Below are 11,247 nucleotides of genomic sequence, written 5' to 3'. Positions count from 1 at the left end.
GTGGGCTGGGATATAGAAGCCTTGACTTCTGTGTCTTTCCCTGATGGTAAGCATTGTTCTTCCTCACCAGAAAGGAAGGGAGGAAATACCTGTTCACCAAGAAAGTAACCTTCTATAGTCTTATTTTTTTCCCCTTTTCTGAGCATTTTCCCAGTCAGTGACTTGGCTTCTGAATATTCTCTTCACACCCACTTTGCCTCCAGATCCTCCCAGCCAGCACTTGGGGTCTGAGATTCAAATGCTGCTTCCCAGCCTCAGGGCTTTTGGCAGTGGCAGGGCTGCTATTCAGCGTGAGATTAAGTTCAGGTGCTCAGGTTGGGGCAGGGCTGCCGCACGGGGCTCAGTTCCCTCAGGGGGTTTATGCAGAGACCTTCAACAATGGATCTGAGCTCCTGCCTGCTTTGGGAGCCCCTGTCCGCCACCGCCTGCTCCTGCCTCCCGAGGGGGCCTGAGCCATGGGGACACCCCACTCCCCTGTAGGCCACCCAAAAAGACTGTCTCACTGCCCCTTGTCACCTGTGGGTGGAGGGACCTGTGCGTCTGCTGGAGATTCTGTCCCTGAAGCCCGCTGGAATCTGCTTCTCTTGGCGCTACGCGGCCAAGGCAGGGCTGGGCTCAGCTCCAGGTCCAGTGCACGAGGGACTTTTCGCTTCAGGTTTTCAGGTCCCTCTGGAACAGAAATCTCCTCTGCTCTGTTGTTCTGTGGCTTCTGCTGCTCCAGAATTTGTTGGGACTTCTTTTTTACAGATATTTTATGGGCTGTGGGTTTGGAGCTAGTGTATGTGTATCTTTCTACTCCGCCATCTTGGCTCTGCCCCTGGGGTCATGGTTTTCAAGGAGATCAATGGTTTTTAAATTTTTTTATCTCAGATACCTTGTATTTCTATTTTTTCAAATCTTTCGATTTTATTTTGCTAATATTTCTTGCTGTTTTATGGAGCCATTGATATGTTTGGTCTATTCTAGTTTTCAGGGATTACATTTCTTCAATAAGGTTTACTAGTTTCTCTTATGAGAAACTTATTCCCTTTCCAATTCTCTCAAGAGCTTTAATTTTTTTTTTTTAGGTTCTACATATACATTCTTATTAAATACATTTTCACCTTAGTCGTGTTGCATAGAAGAATTAAAATGAATGGGAGAAATCATAAAAGAAAACAAAATATAACACAAGAGAAAATGGTCTGCTTCATTCTACTATCCAATCCCATAGTTCTTTCTCTGGATGTGGAAGGCATTTTGTCTCGAGTCCACTGGGAATTTTTTAGGTCCTTGAATTGCTGTGAAGGGCTAAGTCTACCAGAAAAATTCCTTTCACACTGTGGTTATTGTTGTGTACAAAGTTCTCCTGGTTCTGTTCCTTTCACTCAGCATTGGTTCATGTAAGTCCTTCCAGGCCTCTCTGGAGTCTTCCTGTTCATCATTTCTTATAGCCTAATAGTATTCCATTACATTCATATACCACAACTTGCTCAGCCATTCCCCAATTGATGGGCATCCCCTTGATTTCCAGTTCTTGGCCACCACAAAGAGAGCTGCTATAAATATTTTTGTACATGTGGTACCCTTTCCCATTTTTATGATCTCTTTGGGATATAGTCCTAGAAGTGATATTCCTGGGTCAATGGTAGAGCTTTAATTTTTTTAAAAATAGTTTTAGTATTTGCTCCATTTCATTTAGGTTATTCATGTAGTTTTTTTTCCTTTTTGTATCTGTTTGCAGTTGTTATTGAGTTAGATTTGCAATAACTATGATACTAGAGGGTGATTTCTTGTATTTATTCATCTCTCCACTTTTAGTTCTTGATTTATGGGCTTTGCCTCAGAACCTGACTGCTCCCTCTTATACTTTTGGATACAATGGTTGGCTCTGCTTGGTCTCACTCTGAGTTCTCTGGATTCTTTTGCTGACTTCCAACTTCCAGGCTTTGGCCCCTCTGAATCATTGAGGTTTAGATGTTTGGATTTCTATGGGTTAGGGGCTATCATCTCTTTTGACTTCCTCAGTGTAAGGGAAATTTTTCTTATGGAATCTTAGGTAAATATTTGTTCATCCAGTACTGAGTCATGACAGAGGTGTGTTTCACACTTAAACAAAAGGTTCAGATGCTATTTTTTACACTCATATAACAAGTTATTTTTAAAATTTTAAACTTGAGAAAACTTAAGACAAATATGATGACCTTTTGGAGAGAGAGATGCTGATTGGAAAATTAGTATATTTGATTTTTGCAGCAATGTTTTAACATGTTGGAGAGCACAGTTTAACTTCAAGAGATAAAGAGAGGAAAATTTCTTACCTTTGCCACTAACTTATCGTGATTCCTTTCTTTCTCCATGTGTTTCCTCATCAGCAGACTGAGAGGTCAGAGTAGATGACTTCTAAGGTCAGACATCGTGTTCTTTGTACTAACATTCTGTGATCCAATGTAAAATCCTAATGTATTTTATTTATGTTCTACATTATATCCTACTCACAGTTCTCCAAAATCAGTATTGTATATTCTACTTCCATGCCTTTGTATAGACTATCCCCATTTCTGCAATGCATTCCTTCCTCATCCCACATCTTAGAATCCTTAGTCTACTTCAAAACTTAGCTTGGGTGATAACCTCCAATGGAAATCTTTCCTGTTCTCCTTACTTGTCATTCCTATTTTCTGCTTGATCTTGCTCTTTTGTTTTGTTTTACATACTCTGTCTTCCAGTAGAATGTAATCTCAAAGTCAAGGACTGTGGTTTTTAAATTCTGTATCCCAGACTCTGGTACCTTGTACCTTGGACACAGTAGCCACTTAATGTTTCCTAAATTTTCATATTGTATGCTTTGATGCTTCTTTCAGCTCTATGACTGTGTGACTCTATGATACTAAGTCATTCATTTTACCCTGGCTATCTGATTTTCCTCAAATTAGAGAGTATATAGCAATGGCCCTAAAAAAGTATTACGGTGGTGGTGGCAGGAAGGCCTTAGAATATTCATGTAACTTTCTTCAATTCTGTCTAAAATAGGTTTTCAAGCTTCTATGTCCCCAGGGACAGACTCAGGGCATCTGGATAACAAGTTTGACAAAGGCGTAAACAATGAAGAAAGCTGAATTTTTTGTATAAAGCTTTTTGTCCAGTGTCCACATATGAATCAACACCCCAGCTTCCCACTTTCAACAATTCAATTTGAACCAACATCTTTATGCATCCATTGTGTGCCAGTCACTCTATGCTAGGTGCTGGGGATATAAAGAGAAAACGACAATCTCTGTGCTCATGGAGCACACATTCTATTGGGGGAACACAAGAGTACACAGAAAATTCATAGAAAATATTAGAAAAATATTCACAGAAAATTTAAACAAAATATATGCCAAGTATAGAGGCTATAAGGTGTAGTGGATAGAGAGCTGGCCTTATAGACAGAAAGTTTTCTTTAGACGCAGGAATCCCTGGCTCCAAGTCTTGCCTTTTATGTATTGGCTCTGCGCTGAATAAATCACTTAACCTCTGTGGTCCAAGACTATAAAATACATTGCAGGTGTCAATCTGGATTGGTAGAGGGAATTTCCTTACCAGAAATTCCTTATACTGTTGAAATCATAGATTGGGAAATAAAAATACAAGGAATTTTGGGGGGGTGGGGTGTGTAGTGGGGAGAAAGGGAAAACATTAACCACTTTGGAATCCGAAAAGGCACTTGAGTTGAGCATTGAATTCTAAGAGGCAATAGAGAGAGTATTCTGGGTCAATTCCAAGTCAACTTATTTTGGAAGTACTTTTCATATTAGTTTGTGAACTCCAAGGATACAATAAGGAATTCCACATACATAGTAGGCACTTAATAAATACCTGTTTGGCACTTATCTAAAAAGTAACACCAATGGGCTCCTTCACCACTCATTAGCTTTGTAACTAAGAGAAAATGTAGCATCTTGAAGGGAGAAATTGTAGTGTATCTGATTCCATTCCCCAAATAAGAATTTAACAAATATTTGTTGAGTTGAATTGAATTGACAGAGATACCAGACTAGAACTTTTGATTCTATTTACTAGACTGGCCAGACCTATTCTCTAGCAGCTTCTGGTTGGGGAAACAGGAAGCTTATAGGAAACTAAAGGCACAGGGGTCTCAAGAAAAGGGCCTAGTGAGAAGGATAAATGGATATATGGATGTGGATAAATATATATTGGAAAGAGAACTGGATTTGGAATCAGAAGATAATATGGATTCAAATCTTAGTTCTTCCATTTACTACCTGTATGACCTTGGGAGCATTTAGAGTCCACAGTAGTTGAGATCACATCTGGCCTGACATTTACTGTCTGTGTTACTTAACTGTTATTTGCCTAAGTTTCCTCAGTTGTAAAAAGGGGATAATAATAGCACTTTCCAGATTATTGTGAGGATCAAATGAAATATTGGTAGAGTACTTAGCATAGCATACCGCATGGGACATTGTGGGTACTTAATAAATGCTTGTCCCCTTCTCCCCTTCCTCATGTCAACCTCTGTAGGACCCCATTTGCTTATCTTTTACAGAGAAGGAGGCTGGATTAAATGATCTGTGAGATCCTTTTCAGCCTTAAATCTATGATCCCCTGTGACTGCGGGCAAGTCTCTCTGAACTCAGCTCTAGCTCCAAGGTTCTATAACAACTGAGGTACAGTGTACTCTTCGTGCAAAGTGAAGGGTAATAAAAGAAGTGAGAATGCACGTGTTTTAGTGTTTGCTGACAAAGTGCCAGGAGCGGATTCTCCAAGGTGCTCACCAAGGTTGAGTCACTAAATCAATGTATGGTCTTAGACAAATCATCTTATTTATCCTACCCAATTAGAATGTAAGCTCCTTAAGGGGAGACTGTTCTTACCCCCCAAGTGATGAGCACATTATTAAACGTATTAAATATTCAATTACCGCCGGGGGGGGGGGGGCGGCGGACCTCTCTTCTCCAAAAAAAAAAAAAAATCACAAGATCATTCATTCATTTCTCCAGTTCCGATTTGTTTTGTAAGAGGACAGGGTTTCCCATTATCACAACATTTCAGAGCTGAGACTTGGAGCCCCTACAGTCCATTTTCCTTCCTCATCTGACGGAAGAGGACGTTGAAACCCTGAGGAGTGAAGAATTCTTGTGCTCTGCCCTTGTCCTAGCGCATAAAGTAAAGAAGCATTTACTGAAGATTTAGGTAGGACTGAAAGGGCTCTAGTGGAATCTCCCCATTTTACAGCAGGTGGAGAGCGATCTGCCCTCCGCCAAGGTCACATACGGTAAACCGCGGGGAGGGGACTCGAACGCGCGACCTCGGGCTCCGGATCTCCTGCTGGCTTCCAGCAGTGAAGCTGGTCATCCGTATACCCGGCCAACGTCCCCGCCCCGCCCCCCAACATTTTAACTCCCTCTTCTCTCCTGGTCGCCACTCTCTCCTTTTGCCTGGAAACAGACCCAATGAGCACCGCAGGGAGCGAAGGCCGGCCGGTAACGGGCCAGACCGGCTCCTAGGGAAAGAATTCGGCGGCCTCCGCCTCCTCGGGGAAGCGTCGGCGTTTCCGCGCCCCGAGCACGCACCTGGGGCGCGCTCCAAGGTCCCCCGCTCCGACAATGGCGCAGCGGGGCTCAGGTGTAGCCCTGGGAACGTGGGGGGAGAGGGAAGGGGAGGGGCCGGAGGGAAGCTCGGAGAGAGTTTCGGTCCCTCCGGCCCAGGCAGGTGCGGCCGGCCGAGTCGGCAGTTCCCACGCGTGCGCACTAGCGCGCTCCAGGTGCGTAGTCGGCGCAAGCGGCGGCGGGCGCTGGCTCAGGCTCTCAGGTGCGGCACCACGGGCAGGAGGGGGAAAAAGAGAGAAGGAAAGGGAGGGGGGAGCGAGGCGAGAGCGAGGGGCGGGCTTCCGTTCCTCAGCCGCAGCGAGGCCCGCCCCTTCCCTGGGCCCACCTATGAGGGAAGCCTAGAGAGGTCACGTGCTCGCCGCCGAAGCCCCGCTCGCCGCCAGAGCCCCCGCGGCAGCAGCAGCAGCAGCAGCCGCAGCAGTAGAAGCCGGAGCCGCCGCCGCTAGACCGAGGAGCCGGGGCTGAAGAGGCGGCGGCGGCGGCGGCGGTGCGGGGAGCCCAGAGGGAGCCTGGGTTTGGGCCCGGCAGCGGGAACTGGGCGCCGGCTCGGGTAGGCGTCAGGGGGCGGGCGGGCAATCGGCGGTTGGAGGCGGTTGACTGCGGCCGTTGTGGCGGTTGGGAGCCGGCCGAGCGCCGCTCCGCATTGTTTATTGTGTGTGTCCTTAGCAGCCGCCGCGGCCGCGGGGAGCCCCGGGGAGCTCGGAGCCAGGGCAGGGATCCCAGCGCCTCCCCCACCTCTCCCGGGCCCGGCCCCGGCGGGGAGGATGGGCGGGCTTTGTATCCGCCGCCGCGGCCGCCGCGTCCCGGGAACGACAAGGGCAGGACGGTACATTCACCTTTGGAGGGGGAGGGGGAAGAGGACGAAGATGGAGCATGGGATATGTGTGCGAGAGAGAGCCCGCGCTCAGCCCGACCAGATCCGGGAAGGGGAGAGGCTGGTGGTGGAGGATGGAGACGTGTGTGTGTGTGTGTGTGTGTGTGTGTGTGTGTGTGTGTGTGTGTGTGTGTGTGTGTGTGTGTGTGTGTGTGTGAAGGGGGGCGAGGGAAGATGGGGAGGGAGTGAAGGGGGGGACTCGAGAATGGAGAGAGGGTGGGGAGCTCTGAGAATAGGGAGAGGATGGGAGGTGGGAGTGGGGGCCTAGAAGGTGGGGGGGAGAGGTGAGGCTCGAGGAGAAAGGGAGGGAGGGGGTTCGAGGATAGGATGAGAGGGTGGAGGCCGAGGATGCGGTGAGAGTATTGTGGGGGGGGGTCGAGAATAGAGAGAAGAGGCAGGGGGGTGGTTAAGTGAATGTTAGAGAAGCAGAAGGGATCAGTAGAGTGAGTTGGGGGGCCCACGGGATAATAGTGAGGAGAGAGGTGTACCCAGAGGGAGGTAGTAAATGATTTGGGATCCGTATTCTAAGGAGAAAGACTTTGGGTTGTGGGTGGGGTGGGGAGGAGGTTTCTTTTTGGTAAGGTGAAGCACAGCAGAGAATCCTCTGGGTAGGTAAGGCACTGATAGTGAAGATAGACCGTAACTTACCTGATAGGTAGGGCAAGGATGTGTGTGTGTGTGTGTGTGTGTGTGTGTGTGTGTGTGTGTGTGTGTGTGTGTGTGTGTGTGTGTGTGTGTGTGTGTGTGTGTGTGTGTGTGTGTGTGTGTGTGGAGGGTAAGGGGGAATAGGTACAGGGGAAGTAATGGAAATGATGCAAAATTCTTGAGTTTGGGTTAGGAATAGAACAAGAAAAGAAGGGCAGGATTGTTTGAAGAAGATATCGGAAGGGGCCTAAGTTAGGTGATTAGAGGTAAAAATAGGATTTTTGGTTAGAGAAGAAAGTGAAAGGATGGTAGGGTGCTAGGTTTGTGGAAAATTGATCAGGTTTATGGATTTGAGGTTAGAGTAGAGGTAATATATTGGAGACAAGATTCCAGTATTCATGATAATGAAAAGTTGAAGGGCAAATCTCCCAAGATGCAAAAGCATTGGTTCCCAGGGCAATGGAGGTAAGCTGGATGTAGGTTCTAGAAACCTTAGAATGAATGGGGAGGGGGCAAATGATAAGCAGCTTCTGGTAGGCTTTAAGTTAGATGATTTGAGTTTAAGCTTTGATACTTACTAGCCGTGTGAACGTCATGGTTACTTGAGCTTTCTGAGCCTCTGTTCTTATCTGCAAAATTCTGAAAAATAATACTTGAACTATCTCACAGGGCTGTCAGATTGTTTTGGAACCATGAGTGTAAGTAGTACCTAATTGTAAAACTGCAAGATTAGAGGAAGCATGGAAGGGAGGGTTGGGGAAGGTTTTGAGATTGTGGGGCAACTTTCTGCATTGTTAGGTGTGTGATGCTTAGGCTAAAAGTCCTGAACTTAGGAGTGCCAAGGATGTTGGACTGGAGGATAGGGGAATGCTCAAATTTCTCAGGTAAGGTATAGCAGGAGGAAAGCAGAAAAGAGGAAGCTACTGTCTCTACCTAAGTGTAGGTAGGTCATCTTAGACTGGAGAGCCAGATCTGGGCCTCAAGCTCAAAGGGACCCTGAAATTTCATAAAAGTCACAGAAAATTAGCACTTTGAGGTCCTCTGTTCCAACCCTTTCATGGAGGTGACTTGCTCAGGATCTCATGAGTAGTCATTAGCAGAATTGAGATTTAACTCAAATCTTCCAATTCCATATTCAGTACTCTTCCACTGCATCATTCTGTCGTTCTAATTTAGTATGTAAAGAACTCCTTTGAACTGTGGCTGCCTGAAAACTGTTTTGCTATTGTGCTTTTAGACACAAAAGTCCAGTAAAGCATTTGTTAAATTAAAAATTCAAGTTATTGCACTTTTTCATTTTGTTCTTCTGTTGTCACGTATCTGTTATGGCTCTGGGCTGCAGGCTTTCTGTGGAGATTCTGCAAATATTGTGTTCTGGTTAATTGGGGTTAGTTTTTAGGTAGAATATATGAATTTTATCCTGGTGACCTAGTCACTGGGCTAGAGTACTTGGTCTGTTCCAGTTTTATAGGCCTGCTCTCTGAGGCCTCACGGGGAGAAAATAGGTCTGGAGGAATTTATTTTGCCTTTTGAGCCTGGTTGGGTCTATTCTCTGGCATCCTGCTGGGCCGGCCTGGCTTCTTCCCTGGGCAGCTAGCTTTAGAACTGTTGAAGAGAGCAGGTTCTGTGGCTGGTGCAGGCATTGTTCCATTAGCCTGCCAAACACATGGGGAGATAACTGTTAGGGGTTTGAGAACAGACGTTTTAGTGCCATTCCCACTCTGTGTTCTATGGCTAGTGTTACATTCTTTGGGATTTGGAAGGATCAAGGAAACTTGCTTTGACTACCTCAGTAACCTAGGTGGTTACCTAATAGGCCAGTGAAAGGTGGCCCTACTCAACGTCCCTAAATTTAGTCCATGTAGACAGTTTAATGGTTAATTTGATCATATTCATTAGAAATGGTGTTGCTTCTCTGAAATGTATACTGTTCCTTGTGTGGTTTTAAAACAAAAAACTAACTTCTGAGCTTTCTGCACAATTATTCCAACTTTTGACAATCTAGAAAATATCTGTGAACATTTTTAGTTAAGGATATTTTTATGAGGTCTCTCCTTTGAGTGAATTTTAACTATAAACAGGCAGGCTAAGTGGAGAGCAGCTGAGCATAAAATAATTTGAATTTGTAAATGTGCACGTTTTGAATTTATTATTCTATTAGAATAAACTATCTTTAGCCTAATTGATTTTTTAAAATCCAGATCATGAAATAGTAAATTAAGAGAATACATATATTCCATGTTCTCTTTTTGAGAGGGGGAAGGATGTGATTTGCCACAGATTTCAGCTGTACATACTGTGACACCTACTGGAAGCTCTGTTGAGGTGTGATAAGCCTATGGAATACTGTTATCGGCAGTGATGTTTGACCTTAATTTTTTGGCAGCAGTTGAGCAGTTTTGGACAAGAAGAGTGGGGGTAACCTTTGAAAATTGCTATCAGCATTGCCAATTTTTTCTTTTGCATTTCCCATTTTTTTGTGTGAGACCATTTGAGTGATCTAGTGCAGACGAGACTCAAACTGATTGTTAAGAGCTGGGAAGAAAATGGTCTTAGAACTTAGAATGTTAGAACTGAGGAGAGAGACTTTAGAAACTATCTACTTGTTCAGCACTTAAGATGTAGGAAATTAGGTCTAGTACTCTGTACGTAATAGTGCAGTTTTAGCATACTTGTTATACTTCAGAACTTTATAAAGTGCTAGGGCTCAGGACAGTCTTTTCTGGATTCTTCAAACTATTCCAAATTTACGAACCTGTCTGAACTTAGACCTTCTCTTGAATACTTCAGACTTGGAAGTCTGCATAACTGGGTTCTAGTTTCTATTTTCCCAGTGACTTGCTGGATGAGACACTTAATCCCTTTATATTCCTTTCTTCTACTGAAACCTGATCCTTCGCTATCTCAAGGGAATTGAGATGGTTTATATTAAGTAAGTTTGAGTCCTTTGAAAGAACAATGCTAAGTAAATACTGGTCAAAAATGTTATTTCCTTCTGTCCTTTTCCATCCCTTTTTCTGCGGGTTTAAAAAGTAGTTAATGCTTTCTATATTGTGTCATTTGGGTGTGCAGTGTGCAGTAGCAACATTGGATGGAGGAGAAATTCTGTTTCCTTGAATTGTAGTTACTCTGCAAAATGAGGCTATCTCTTTTGCTGTACAGAACATGTAGTTGTATCATCATATATGCAATATTCTGTTGTTCAGTGCTAGGCTGGTCTGGATTCCTCAGTCATAACTGCTTATGAGGGACATGTATTTGCTTAAGATTGTTTCGACAGAAACTAACATAGTCAGTTTGGGCTGCTAAACACCTGGGTAATAAAAACAGATAATGGCCCTTTGCAGTAAGTTTTGCGAGTATTTAATCAAAGTTGAATTTTCATTGTCTTTTTTAATAACTTGAGAAGAGAAATGGCAAACCCCTCAAAGTAAGTGCATTTGATTTGAATGCTTTTTCATTTTTTAAAATTTCTGTACTCCTAGATTCAGAGAGTGAGCTTATAAAATAGAATACCAAAATATAGAATGTTAGTGCTAGAAGGAATTTTAGAATTCATCTGCTCTTGTCCTTCTTTTATAGATAAAGGAACTTGAGGCCTTGGGAAGTGAAATGATTTTTCCCAAGGTCACCTGAAAAATTAGTTAGAGATTCAAGAGGAGAACCCAGGTCTCTCCAGTCCACTGCTTATCTCCTCTATACCATGCTGCTGTCTATTGAGATGCTGCTGTATGATTTTTATTCCCGTTAACAATTCGCAATTCTTTCTGAGGGAATGATTTTCAGTTTTGTGTGTGTGTGTTGTAGTTTAGTTTTCTTAGTTTTGAAAAGCCTCTGAATGTTGGTTATGATAGACATGGCAAAATGTAAATAGTAGATTGCTTTACTAGTCATTAATTTATTTCACCAGAGGGTTGTGACATTGAGCTTCATTCATTCATGGCAGAATGTAAATAGTAAATTGCTTTATTAGTCATTAATTTATTTCACCAGAGGGTTGTGACATTGAGCTTCATTTGTAATTTCTCTTTATGCTGACTGAGAGGATTCACTAGCTTGTGAAACAATTGAGGTGTCTTGCATTTTACCTCATTTTTATTTGCTTTCACATAGTTTTTTATTGGAAGATTTTTT

General features: G+C 43.9%; 1 protein-coding gene across 6 annotated transcripts in view; it reads left to right on the top strand.

Moving 5' to 3' along the window:
* The first annotated feature begins 5,752 nt into the window (after positions 1-5,752).
* The window catches only part of STRBP (spermatid perinuclear RNA binding protein), a 165,822-nt gene continuing 160,327 nt past the window's right edge, over positions 5,753-11,247 (top strand). For 5 of the 6 annotated variants that reach the window (XM_072631856.1, XM_072631854.1, XM_072631857.1 and 2 more), the window contains exon 1: positions 5,927-6,144. The gene's annotated coding sequence lies outside the window, so the exon portion shown is untranslated. Of the gene's footprint in view, positions 5,797-5,926; positions 6,145-11,247 lie in introns of those variants that run through there. The other variant, XM_072631853.1, reaches the window with a different exon arrangement.

The sequence above is a fragment of the Notamacropus eugenii genome, chromosome 1 (assembly GCF_028372415.1).
Source record: "Notamacropus eugenii isolate mMacEug1 chromosome 1, mMacEug1.pri_v2, whole genome shotgun sequence".
NCBI classification, from domain to species: Eukaryota; Metazoa; Chordata; class Mammalia; order Diprotodontia; family Macropodidae; genus Notamacropus; species Notamacropus eugenii.
The sequence above is the reverse complement of the archived record's forward strand: the minus strand, read 5'-3'. Positions and strand labels throughout refer to the sequence as shown.